The sequence below is a fragment of the Asparagus officinalis genome, chromosome 1 (genome assembly GCF_001876935.1).
Source record: "Asparagus officinalis chromosome 1, Aspof.V1, whole genome shotgun sequence".
Taxonomy (NCBI): Eukaryota; Viridiplantae; Streptophyta; class Magnoliopsida; order Asparagales; family Asparagaceae; genus Asparagus; species Asparagus officinalis.
This window is the reverse complement of record NC_033794.1, coordinates 14,363,150-14,378,234: the sequence shown is the minus strand read 5'-3', so window position 1 is coordinate 14,378,234 and position 15,085 is coordinate 14,363,150.

Below are 15,085 nucleotides of genomic sequence, written 5' to 3'. Positions count from 1 at the left end.
GCGTCAATGACTCGTATTTATAGAATTTTTGGCAAATTCTCAGCTATCAACGGGTTTGATGAGCCTTTACCGACCACCGTTTGAGTCGGGCTAGCATGCAGATTGTTTAGATCCGTTCTGCACATAACGTTGTGCTAAAAGAGTTAACTCTTTTAGTGCTACGATATCGAATACGTAGACTTCGTCTTTCTCACGGGAATAGACTACCCGACAACGTGTGTTAGACGTAGACTTAGGATTTTTGGCAAATCCTCAGCCATCAACGGATTTGATGTGCCTTTATCGACTACCGTTTGAGTCGGGCTAGCAAGCGGATTGTTTACGTCCGTTCCGAATTTGACGTTGTGCTAAAGGAATGAACTCCCTTAGACTTGATGCTATGACTTCGAATACGTAGACTTTGCCATTGTTACGGGAACAGACTACCCGGCAACGCGTGTTAGGCGCTGACCTATCCTTACTTAGGATTCAGGATAAAAATCCCTAGACTCGGATTCTGGTATCTTCTTCAATCGGTAAAAGACTAAATCGACAACACGTGTCAGGTGTTGACTTATCCCTGCTTAGGCTTCGGGATAAAATTCCCCATGCGTGTGAGGCACGGATTATGGTGTTATTAATAACAACCTGCCATAATATTGAATATGTGGTCTTCTGTCCTTTTTACGCTCAAAGACTAACCGGCAACGCGTATTAGGCGCTGACTTATCCCTACTTAGGCTTCGGGACAAAGTTCCCCGTACGTGTGAAGCACGGATTTTGGCGTTATGAATAACAACCTGCCACAATGTCGAATATGTGGGCTTTCATTCCTTTTACGGTTAAGAACTAACCGGCAACGCGTGTTAGGCATTTACTTATCCCTACTTAGGCTTCGGGATAAAATTCCCCGGACTGGATTCTGGTGTCTTTTTCAATCGGTGAAAGACTAAACCGGCAACGTGTGTTAGACGTAGGCTTATCTCTATTTAGGAGTCGAGATAAAGTTCCCCGTGCATAGAATGTACGGATTTGAAGTTGAGAATTGTGTCTTTTCTCAGGGTAAAGACGAATCCAAAATGGAAGAGGAAGAATTTTATATTCTATCTTCCGGCACCGAAGAGGAAGAATTTTATATTCTATCTTCAGTTGGAAAGGAAACTCGAAGTGGGATCTCCACCCACAGAATCCGGAAAGATGAAACTAGGAGTGGGATCTCCACTCCGAGAATCGGAAAGATTCAAGTAACCCTAACTTTTATAGGATTGGTTGCTTGATCCAAGAAAAGAGTTCCTCATTTATTGAGGGAAAATTCCGATTTCGACCCTAACTTTTATAGGTTTGGCTGAAAAAGGAAAAGATGGAAGTCTTTCATTTATCGAAAGGGATAACTCAATCTTAGTCCTAACTATCTGCAGGTTTAACTAAGTGAAGTTAGAGACAATCCTAACTTTTATAGGTTTGATTGCTCGAATTGAAAGTGGACCTCTCATTCATGATAGAAATCGAGAGGAGAATCTGGTTATGGCCCTAACTTTTATAGGTTTGACCAAGGAAGCAGTGGAAGTAGGAGGTTTGAGACGATCTTACCTTTTTATAGGCTTGATCGTTCAATTTGAAAGTGGATCTCTCGTTCATTGGAGGAATCGAGAGGGGATTTTGGTTGTGGTCCTAACTGTAGAAAGGTTTGACCAGGTGGACAGTAGGAGTGGGAGTACGAATCATAGTGGGGGTGTTGACTTGTACAAATCACTCAAATGGGGTTCCTGATGTTAAGTGATAGGGACTTAACAAGAAGGGGTTTGACAATTTGTCAAGGATGGACAGATTAAAATTCCAAGCATTATATCCGGACTCTAACCATGAAAGTGTTGAGTGCACGGACATAACAGAAGTTTGAATGGATTAAACCAGAAAGAATTTTAGTGGACCCACCATCAATAAATTTGATCAGTGAGGGATTTTATAGTGGAAGACTATGAGTCGTCGAACACCAATGGGAGTTTTGTGAGGGAAGATTGATCCAATGAAGTGATCGAATCTCGTCTCAGCAAAAGAGTGTTCAGAAATCACAGTAAAAGTTTAGTGTTTATCACTTTATTCATAATAATCAGGTTATCCCTAAGAATATTACATTTAACATTCTTCTGGAAACTTTCTGTTACATAAATTATCCACCCCCAGCTTCCTTTGTGAAGTTGGGTTTACCATTGTATTCAGTTACATGATCGGGTTATCCTTAAGAATATTACATGTAAAAATTCTCCAGGAACTTCCCGTCAAGAGTGGGAATAGTTTAGACTCATATACCCATTGGAGTATTAAGAAGCAGTTTATACTCGTATACTTGTCGGAGTGTTGTCGTTCTTATTTTGCTTATCCTAATGTTATGATGTCGGCTTCAACTAAGGTCTGAATGATATTCTTTAAAGTAAAACATGCCTTGGTGGGATGAAGGATCCTCCTGTGGTATGCGCAGTACTTCAGATCCGCAATACTGTCAGCTTCCTCCTGATTTGTGATGGGTGGCAGCTTAACCTTGTTGTTTTCAAGAAGGGTCTCGAAGATGGCTGGAACATCTTCGTCCTTGAATGAGTACTCTTTTTGGAGCCTCGAATCCGAAGTCTTCTGCTGTCTTCGGGGCTGCTGTTGCGACGTCTGATTAACATTAATAACCGTCGTAGGTGCCTTCCCTTCATCATGGAAAATGAGACTCGGGTTCAGAGGGTTAGCCATTGGTTGGCTTCTTTCGACCTTCCTCCTTCTGAGGAAACGTTCGGCCTGTTCTCCACGCACTTTCAACTCTTCCCAGGTATTAAGCGGCTCTACTCCCATAATGTCCAAGATGTTAATGAACAAATTGTTATGACAAGTCTACAAGACGAATTCCTCCGTGACAGGATCCTTGCAGTTCATTGCCTGATTGCGGAAGCGTTTGATGAAGGTATCCACCGACTCTCCATCTTTTTGTTTCTCATAGAAGAGTGTCCTGATCGACATTTCGGTGTCATCATCGAAGAAATGAGCGAGGAATATGCTCTTTAGGTCCTCCCAGCTATTGATGCTTCCGGGCTTGAGACGGCGATACCAATCGAAAGCAGGCCCGCGAATGGTGCCAACGAATGACCGCACCATCAAGGGCTCGTTGCCAGAAATCGTGCCCAAGTGAGACTTAAAGTAGATTAGATGCTGAGTGGGTGAGCCCTTCCCGTCGAACGGCGTGAAGTTGATCAGGTTAAACTTCGCCGGATACGGGATCGAATCCCACTCTTTCGGGTAAGGACACGGAATGCCGGTCTTCTTTACCTCTTGAGCAGACATTAGAGCGTCAATTTTGCTCTCGAGATCCTTCCTTTTCGTCCTCATCTATATCCTCCACCCCCAGTGTTATTATCTTTGGCGGAACCACCCCCAGCGTTGTGTTCATCCACATCTGAATCGTTACCTACTTGGTTAGCAGTGCTGCGATGGATGGACTCACCTAGTTGATTCGACAAAGCTCGGATTTGTTGGTCGTGCATTTGTCTCATCTTCTGCATAGTCATTTCCATTTCGATTTTGAATGCTTCTTTCTGCTTGGCTAGAGCATCCTCAATGATTTTAGCTATTTGCTCGGTGTTGATCATGAACACTTCCCGAGCTTGTCCTATGCTAGACGTTGTATCGTCAGAGGCGATTGCGGAATAAGAATCCGAGAGTTCGTCATCGGAATGAATTCCTTCACGGACTCCCTGGTAATCATTATGTCCAACGGCTTCTAGCTGAAGCTGAGATATTCGTTGGGTTATTCCTGAACTGACTTCTCTTCCTGGAGAAAAATTGGGGTTGGAGCTATTTGAACTAATCGGAGACTTCCCCTTATCGACCACGTTGATAGTAACCGTTAGGAGTTCGTCATCTCGAACAACCGATCGTCTTTTGTGAAAACGCCTTGATTTGGGATTTGATGCTTCAGTGGAGACCCTCTCAAATACCGAGACCCTCTGTGGAGCGGTCTTGGGGCAGCTACACGCTGATAATACTGCCCTGATAAGTTTGATACACGGACAGTGAGAGTCCGCTTCCCGGGTACTTCTCTTTCGAGATTTGTTCGTACTCTCAGCCCGATAGTACAACTCATCGACGTTGTGGTCAGAGCAACCTATCTGCTGTTTACGTAAATTCTCAGGTATAACGCATTCTTCTATCTGACGTGTTTTCCTCTGAGTAAACATCGCCTTGTTGGCGTCTACAGGAGTCACACGCTTGGAATCACACCTTTGTGAGGGTGAAACCTTAACGGGCTCCTGGTTTTCTACACGCACCGCCAAGCGGGCTGTTGTAGAAATTAATTTGTTAGGAGGTCGCGTACGACCCCCAGTCCGGATGTTTGCTCGAAGCTCCTTCAACGGTCTCAAGCTTTCCTTAACAGACGCTTTTCCTCGATCCTCGGGTAGAGAACCGATGCGATCCTTCAATGAGACTCTAGATTTGGGAAGATTCACGCTGTCATAGGGCTTCACCGGAGGTGCGGGAGCAATAGGAGCGGGATCTGGAGTTGACAAAGGCCGGAAAGCAGTCTCGGATGCTTTTGCCTTAGGCGCTGATTTGGCCTTTAGCATCCAAACTTGCTTAGATCTTGGTGGCTTTTTGACCACCTTTCCTTTCTGTAACTCCTGTGTATTCCGTACAAGGATCCTCGTCCGCGCTAACAGTGTGTGGTGCTTATGGATACACTCCTCAAGAGTTAAACGAGTTCGTTTGACACGAACCCATTCATTAGTAGGTGGTTGTGAGGAGGCTCCCAAAGCTGGTTGCTGGAACACTTTGCGCCTTCTGAGTTTCAGATCTGCATCATAGCAGATCCCGTCAATAGGCTATTAGACCATAGAGGGGGGATGATTAGGGTCTTATGCTAATCTAATCCCAATTAAAAGCTAATTAAAATTATGTTGATCAATTTGATCTTGCAAGAAGAAATATGATATGGATATGAACAATTATGATGAATAAAATATACGCTAAGCAAAACACAAACACAAGATATGTTTACGAGGTTCGGTCACCACAACCTACGTCCCCGCTCCTCACCTCGAGGAGATATCCACTATCACAATCCGGTTTGGAAGCCGGAACTTCTACACACTCAGTTTACAAGATCACCGAAAACTCTCACACTACACAAATACTATGCAATCACACTTTACACACTAAGTGTATGAACCTACCCCGTGTCCTCCTCCTCAAGTGCTCGATTACTACCTCTCCTAGGTTCGTCAATCGACGCCACTCCTATTGGATTCGACCCCGTGTCTCGCCTCACACTTCTCTCGGTGTACAAGTGTATTACAAGTGATTCTCACAAATAAAAGCTAAATACTATGATTTATTCTCAAATAACAAGTGAGAACACAATGAAGCTCACATTCACTAAATCATACACCACAACCCACACTATATGGTATGAAAATATTAAGCTCAACAAGTGTGTGTGATAACAGTGAATGAAACTCAATAAATATAGCTAAATGAAATGAAAATGAAATAATAAGCTATATAAGAGTTTAGAAGACTTCTCAAACAAGAAGAACAGTAGAGATGATTCCAATGGGATTTGAAAGCTACTTCTTGTTGTAGAAAAACTTTTCTTGAAAACGGATTGATGAAATCAACTTTAAATAGCTCTTAAACACAATTAATATTTTGTTAAACACCAAACTTAGATTTCTTGAATATGTAGAAGAAGAGCAGCAATGGGGTATATATAGCACCCTAATACAACAACAAAAACATGAGTAAAAGACCAAAAAACCAGTTTGAAAACAGCTGTACAAAACTAGCCGTTGTTGAGTTCTGACAGTTCGGCGGTCGACCGGTCCGGTCGACCGCTAAGATCAAAAACTCAAAGAATAGGAATTTAAAGCTGGCGGTCGACCGATGGGGAGGTTCTCTCGGTCGACCGGTGCGGTCGCCCGCGAGCAGCTCAGGAAAATATAACTGGCGGTTGACCGCACCGGTCGACCGAAAACTGACATATAGCATATTGACAGGTTTTGGGGTTGTTTTGAAAATTCATTAAAAATATCAAATCAAATCCAAAAATAGTGAAACTTTGGGGAAAGTTTCTAAATGATAAAATAAACATGTTTGAAAATGAATTTTTGGAAAATCAATTTTCGTTTGTGAAAACTCCCTGTTTTTGAAAAGTATTCAGAAAACCTGTTTTTTTTGTGAACATGAAAATTGACATGAAGCTTGTATATATTGTTTGCGTCAAAAGTTGGTTTTGTTATGGAATTCATTATATCTTCGGTCGATTACAACAAATTCAAAAGAGATAGTCTTTTTATAAGACTTCTTTTACACAACAAAATAAAAATTACAACTCTTGAGAAACAAACGCAGGATCGTTGTTTGGATCGCTGCTTGCGTGGGATCTTTGCCTGTGCCGGGAGCGCTTTGACTCGTGGACCACCAAATCACAGATTCTGATTGAACCGTGAGGGGTTTAATGATTCTTCCTTCGTTTATCGAAGTAAGAATTTGAAGCGAATATCTTATCGATGTAAGATGTTCACTCTTCTAAAGATCAAGTCAGAGCTTAGATCTCTAGGACTCGCCAGAAGCTTCTTGAGGATGTTTGTGAAGAAGGAAGACTCTCTCTCTTGCTCTAATTCATCAAAACTCAAGGCTCTCTACTCTAATCTGCTCTGGAAATGCTCAGCCCCTGTCCATGATGACCATAGGGGGGTATTTATAGCCTCCTTAGACGATAACTGAAGAAATAACCGATCCACAACTGTCTCTTTAGGCGCGGCAGTTGATGCTGTCGCGGCTAAAGGCGCGACAGTCGACACTGTTGCGGCCCAAAGAGCGCGGCAGTCGACACTGCCGCGGCTAAAGGGGCAGTTACACCCACGTTCATACGTGTTTGAAACAGTTCTCCCACGACCTTTAACCACCTTTTTCGTGGTTTAACTGCTTGTACACGTCAGAACACGTTCTATTTCTGACACGCTGCCACGTGGGCTTCAAAAAATCATGATAAACATGTTTGAAAAGGAATTTTTGTAAAATCAATTTTCGTTTGTGAAAACTCCCTGTTTTTGAAAAGTGTTCAAAAAACCTGTTTTTCGCGAACATGAAAATTGACATAGAGCTTGTAAACATGTATATATATTGTGCATGTATTATATGTATATAGTGAAGTACGAAAGAGCTGTAAACATGAGATGAAAGTTATTGTAACAACGTTTGATGAAAAATCGTTTATATGATAGAAAACGTCAAAAATCGTGTTAAGTGTACATATATTGAGCTTAGATATAATCATACAATATATGTAAGTAAACCAAACATATACCTAGGTAAATCCACACAAATGAACTTGAATCTTTAACGCTTGATTGACGTGTGTTGAAATACCTGAAAAGAGAAACATAAACACAAAAACTAGAGAATATATTAGCGATAAATTATTTGACAAATCATCATCAAAACTATAGGGTCAACAATCTCCCCCTTTTTGATGATGGCAAACAATTTATACATGAATATGAATTATAAACAGATAACCCATATATGAGCCAAACATAAATAAATCATACATGAAATATCACATAAACCATATATAAAAAGAATCAATTTGTAAACCATATGTGGATTTTTCTCCCCCTTTGACAACATCAAAAAAGGGAAAAAGAAACAAATTAGGAGCAATGCTCCCCCTGCATATAAGCACAGATAATAAAAAAGTATACCAAAAAGCTCCCCCTGTCAAATTGAATAAATGACATCTATAGAACATATATAGGAGCTAAACAACAATTATCCAAAAAAAATCGTAAACAATATATAAATCAAGGAACTCATCATTAGCAACTTATATTCCACAAACAAAACATGAACATTGTTTCAACCATGCATTGATCACAGAAAAGATAAACTAACATAATAAATCACAAATCATCACTTAAGCATATAGAAACAACATGGTTTAGCATAAACATAGCTTGTTCCACAAGATAGCAAACCATACATAAAAAGTCACATAGTTCCACACTAATATAGAGTTATTACACTCAAACAAAAAACATAGACATCAAGTTTTACAACAAAAAAAAAACATCACAAAAAGCATGGGAATCAATATAAAAGAGCTCCAATAAGCTGCAGGATCAATCATCATCACCATCACCATCGCCATCACCATCACCATCAGAAGAGCCTGAGCCATCAGCAGGGTCCTCCTCAGAATCAAACTCGGAACTAGAAGAGGCATCCGGAATCCCGAGAGACTGACGCTAATATGAAAGAATGGTCCTAACATCCCTTTGGATAGTTGAGACTTTCTTCTGAACATTTGAGAACTGAATCTCAAGACGATCCAGACGGTCACAAATATCAGAAGAGGATGAGGAAGAAGCTCTAGACCGGGAACGAGAGGATGATGACTGAGTGAGATCAGAAAAGGAAATATGCATTCTGGAAAGAGAGACATTATCAAAGAAATCCTTCTTAGATTCAATTTTGGGTTCATTGGTGAGATCAACACCGAAATGTTGAAGGATGAGGGTGATAAAAGAGGCAAAGGGTAGAAATTTGACATGCTTTAATGCCATATTTTTGACAAAAACATTTGCCTAATCTACTTTAATTTTGGCAAATATGGCATACGCAGCATTTATCTTGTCAGAAGCAAAGTGATCGAAATTGCCGGTTTTAGGAATCAAGTTTTGAGCAACGATTCTAGCAATGAGTTTGGCATTTGGATTGAGAGAATTGTTGTTCATAGGATAAGAGCAACCGGGCTTAAACATGAGTTGGTTTACAGCTGGATCACCAAGCTCAACCGACATGAGGTCAACATCACCTGTTGGGATTTTCAGAATCCCCGCAAGTTTGTTGGCAGAAAAAGAGATTTCAACATTTTTAACAAATGAAGTAATGGTCTGACGACCATCAGCAGAGGATATAATAGACAGGTTGGCATAGAATAAATAAACTAAGAAGGGATAATAGGGAACTTTTTCTTCCTCATCTAACAACCTAGCCAACCCAACATCATGAAGAATTGTGAGAGTGTCATACATGGCTAAGTGATTGAATTTGATATATCTGGTTGGAATAATTTTCAATTTGCACAACTCCCTATATTTTTTAACTAGGGATTTAAACAATAGAAAATCTTCATAATGAGAAGCCTTTTTAGAGGATGAACTAGACTCAGGTTTTGATCTCTTTTTGGGAGGCATGATGACAGATATAAACACCTAGGATTACAAAGAAGTTTGAGCAGAATTTAAAAACCCTGGAGATGAAGAAATTGAGCACAATAAGTAAAAATTCCCAAACCAAAACCCTAGATTGAGAGTATAAACATAAGAGCACTGAAAACAAGAGATAAGGGAAGAATTTACCCACAAAATCTGACAGAGATCGAATGAGGATGAGAGCACCGCAGTCGATCAATAGATGCAGTCGACCGATAGATACCAAAATCGACAGATTTGGGAGAAATTTCGAATTGGGGAAGAAAATAAGGAGTCGGGTCTTAGATAGGGATGAAACAAGGGGCTAGGATCAGTTCAAAGATCAGATCAATGGTGGTGACAAGTTCGGGTTCAAAGCAGATACCCAATAAAAACCAAAACCCGATAAATAAAAAAAATCGCTGCTGAATATTCTCTGTCGGTCGACCGACGCGGTCGACCGAAACAACTTACAGAGACTTCGTCGGTCGACCGGGTCGGTCAACCGCGAGAAGATAAAAAGTACAGGCAACTTAAAAACAAGATTTTGAAAGAATTTTTAATTTGAACCTTTAAGAAATTTGTTTTATAATATACCAAAAGTTTTATAAGATATATATAAATGTTTTTAGCTATAAGATCATGCAAATAATTCTTTTTAGCAAAAAAAATACAATTTGTCATTAACAACTCAAAAACCAATTATTCAAAATAAGAACAAAACAAAACATAAAAATAGAAATAGTATAACAATCATTTTGGTACCCAAATCATTTTGGTACCACTAGAACTTGGGACATGACCCCTATCATTTAAATCCAAGGTCCTAGGGTTATGAACCCGTTTGGGCGTATTTTGTGCACCTATACGATCAAAGCAAAAATTGTAAACGTGACCCATACGATTGCAATTTGTGCAATGTAGAGGTTTGAATGGTTTACGTTGACCGAAATGGAATGCACGTGGTTCATTTGCAAAAATAGATTTTTCTTTGTAATTATTTTGCAAACGAGAATTTCTTTTCAAATCGAAACAAAACATGGCCAAATGACCAAAACGACCACAATAATCACATTTATACACATGAGCATGTTTATGATTTATACTATGTGTGTGTACATGTGTATGTGATGAAGAAGCTTGATGGGATGCACAATCATGAATAGGTTTGTCAATTTTTGGTGCATTATGTCAAAATTGAGCTAAATGGCCTTTAAGACCGCAAATAGAACATTTATAAATTTTGTCATACATATGTGCATAGTGAATAGGTTTCTTGGAAGAATTAACATTAAACTTTGCACATAAGTCCATAAGCTTTTTATTATTAGCAAGACAAGTGTTTAGTGTTGAATCTAAGGTAGATATTCGTTTTCTCATTTGATTCAACTCATCATTATGCATACAAGCATTGCTACTAGAAGTAGGATAAACAAGATTACTCATCATAGATTTTAACTTATCTACTTCTAACATAGCATCACGTTTTTCATGAAGCAAACTAGCATTTTCAATTTTCAAATTTTCATTGCATTCTTTAAGAATTTTATTTTCATTTGCAATAAAATTAAACTTAGTAGCTAGTGTTTCATGAGTGGATTTCATATTAACATACTTACTCTTTACATCAATATAGCAATTGTGTAATTTTTCAAACTCAAGAGCAAGTTCATCAAAAGTAATAATATCATCGTTATCGTATACCTCACTAGGGTTATCACCTAGTGGTATTGTACATAGAGATGAGGCTTCCTTAGAACTCAAAGCGGGATTTTCCAATGCTTGTTGAATAGCCTCCAATTTCCCTTCATGTACTTCAATAAGTTTCCATAAAGCGTAAGCACTATCAAAATTAGCAAATTTGTTAGAAAATGATGAGTGAAAAGCGTTAATCAAATATTCTAACAAAAGCTTATTCATGTTAAACAATCTTTTGTCATTTTTACACCATTTGAATTTTTCCAAAATGGGAACAACATAGGCATCCTCAATAATTTCCCATAAATCAAATTGTTTAGATTGAACGAAAAGTTTGAATCTAACTCGCCATTGAGCATAGGGAAAAATATCCAAACGAGGAGCAATATTAATAGCATATCCTAAACTAGATGTAATCAAAATTAGATTAGTACAAATACAATAACTTGGATCTTTAACTCAAGGCGGTTAGTCCTTAAATCAAAGAGCACCAAGCTCTGATACCAATTGTTAGACCCTAGAGGTGGGGGGTGATTAGGGTCTTATGCTAATCTAATCCCAATTAAAAGCTAATTAAAATTATGTTGATCAATTTGATCTTGTAAGAAGAAATATGATATGGATATGAACAATTATGATGAATAAAATATAAGCTAAGCAAAACACAAACACACAATATGTTTACGAGGTTCGGTCACCACGACCTACGTCCCCGCTCCTCACCTCGAGGAGATATCCACTATCACAATCCGGTTTGGAAGCCGGAACTTCTACACACTCGGTTTACAAGATCACCGAAAACTCTCACACTACACAAACACTATGCAATCACACTTTACACACTAAGTGTAGGAACCTACCCCGTGTCCTCCTTCTCAAGTGCTCGATTACTACCTCTCCTAGGTTCGTCAATCGACGCCACTCCTATTGGATTCGACCCCGTGTCTCGCCTCACACTTCTCTCGGTGTACAAGTGTATTACAAGTGATTCTCACAAATAAAAGCTAAATACTATGATTTATTCTCAAATAACAAGTGAGAACACAATGAAGCTCACATTCACTACATCATACACCACAACCCACACTATATGGTATGAAAATATTAAGCTCAACAAGTGTGTGTGATAACAGTGAATGAAACTCAATAAATATAGCTAAATGAAATGAAAATGAAATAATAAGCTATATAAGAGTTTAGAAGACTTCTCAAACAAGAAGAACAGTATAGATGATTCCAATGGGATTTGAAAGCCACTTCTTGTTGTAGAAAAACTTCTCTTAAAAATGGATTGATGAAATCAACTTTAAACAGCTCTTAAACACAATTAATATTTTGTTAAACACCAAACTTGGATTTCTTGGATATGTAGAAGAAGAGCAGCAATGGGGTATATATAGCACCCCAATACAATAGCAAAAACATGAGTAAAAGACCAAAAAACCAGTTTGAAAACAGCTGTACAAAACTAGCCGTTGTTGAGTTCTGACAGTTCGGCGGTCGACCGGTCCGGTCGACCGCTAAGATCAAAAACTAAAAGAATATCAATTTAAAGCTGGCGGTCGACCGATGGAATTTTCGGTCGACCGAAAAAGTCTCTGGAGGTCTCTCGGTCGACCGGTGCGGTCGACCGTGAGCAGCTCAGGAAAATATAACTGGCGGTTGACCGCACCGGTCGACCGAAAACTGACATATAGCATATTGACAGGTTTTGGGGCTGTTTTAAAAATTCATTAAAAATATCAAATCAAATCCAAAAATAGTGAAACTTTGGGAAAAGTTTCTAAATGATAAAATAAACATGTTTGAAAAGGAATTTTTGGAAAATCAATTTTCGTTTGTGAAAACTCCCTATTTTTAAAAAGTGTTCAGAAAACCTGTTTTTTTGTGAACATGAAAATTGACATGAAGCTTGTAAATATGTATATATATATTGAGCATGTATTATATGTATATAATGAAGTATGAAAGAGCTGTAAACATGAGATAAAAGTTATTATAACAACGTTTGATGAAAAATTATTTATATGATAGAAAACGTCAAAAATCGTGTTAAGTGTACATATATTGAGCTTAGATATAATTATACAATATATGTAAGTAAACCAAACATATATCTAGGTAAATCCACACATATGAACTTGAATCTTTAACGCTTGATTGACGTGTGTTGAAATACCTGAAAAGAGAAACATAAACACAGAAACTAGAGAATATATTAGCGATAAATTGTTTGACAAATCATCATCAAAACTATAGGGTCAACACAAGCTCCAAAGCCTTAGCAAATTGACGTGCGAGATGCTGACGACGCCTTTGACGAGCCCTCTTCGTCAGCACTGGTGCACTTTCAACGGGCAACTCCTTGACTTTCGAGGAGTTGTCACGAATGTTGGATCTGGTTTCTTTGGAAGCCGGAGAGGAATCTTTCACTGCATTCGGGTTCAGATCATCAGCCTTGGTTTTTGGATCTGAAGTCACGTTCTTCGCGGTAGTAGTTTTCCTGCGTTTGTAAGAAGAAGATCTGGAGGAGGAGGAAGAAATATATTCTTCGAATTTCTGCTGGTCGAATTCGTATTCGACCTCTTCGAGCACCGGGATCTTGATCGTCGGCTGTGGCACGACAGCTTCGGCAGCGAAGCTGTTGGCTCCCACTGTGGTCGCCAGCTTGTTTGCGGAGAAAATTGTTTGATTCATTACGGTGTTTATTACAAACTTCAGACGTTTACAACGAAAACAAAAATTAGTCTTTTTATAAGACCTTTACATAATGAAAACAAAAAAAAAATACAATTCTCTTCAAACAGCGCAGAGATCGTTTATCGGTCTTCTGCTTGCGTGGGATCTTGGCCTGTGACGGGGATGTTGATATCCGTGGACTACCTGACAATCAGATCAGATCCAGAACTCCATCGATTCACGAAGGAATCTAGAAGCAGAAGCGCTTATCTCGGCAACGGCGAGATAATTGCTCTTCTTAGGATTACCGCAACGGGATAATCCTAAGGAACGGACGCGGGTAACTGTAGATCTGACGAGCTCCTCTTCTTTATGCCGACGAACTCGATCAAATCTCTACTCCTCCTCCTCTCTGAAATTCGTGCACTTTTGATATTCAATCCGGCAGGGCTTCGCCAACGCTCGAGAATTCCAGAGCTGAAAAAAAGAGGCTCCAGGGGCTGTATTTATAGGCTTCCAGGAGATCCGGACGGTTAAAACCGCACAACGACGGATTTCTAGGGCTGGAGACACCCCAGGGTGTCTCAGCCAGGCCGAGACACCTTGGGGTGTCTCGTTTGTGCCGAGACACCTCGGGGTGTCTCAACTCAGGCTGAGACGTTCCGTTTTGTATATTTGTCCGTTTCCGTCGTAACTTCTTCATCCGAACTCGAATTTGAGCGATTCAAAGTGCGTTGGAAAGCCGAAGAGGAGTTCTATAAGCTCCAATGATTAGATCATCTGTGGAATAAATGAGACACGAAGGGTATTTCGCCGTTTGTGAACGACACGAGGTTCCCGATCAGTTCGTGTCTTTGTTATTCTGAAATTCCGTTACTTCACGTAGTTCGTCGATTCACTTCAAGCGTTCACTAACATCAATCAAGCTTTTGTGAACCGGATAGTGACGTTCATCGTCTTTTCTTAGCGCTGAGCTGTTCGTGGAGACCTATAGGCAATTTTCGATGCTTACACCCACTTCTAAAATCTCTGACCTTTTTCATGAGAGCAAACATTTTCAATTCTAAGAGACTGAGCTCCCACCTCTTGAAAACAATAATGGAGCTCAAAAGGAGAAATTGAAAGACACCAACCAACCACTGAATTAGGCGTGGGACAGTGGGAGACTCGCTAGGGTAGGGTTTAAGATGTTGGAGGCGGAATGGAATGTGAGCTGGAGACTTGCTAGGTTAGGGTTACAACTTACAAACGGGTTTGGGTTAGCGGTTATGGGTTGTAAAGTTGTAATTGTAACTTTGGGACCCGAATCATTATTACATTTACGGATATCCGTATTCGTAACCCTCATATTCGTTTCTGAATCCGTATCTGAAAAAAATCCAAAACCATATCCGTATTCGTTACCGTATCCGCCCGGTTTTAAAATTTGTTTACCATATCCGCATCCGTTCGAATATGGATGCGGATCGGTTCGGATATAACCGAACCTTTTGGCACCC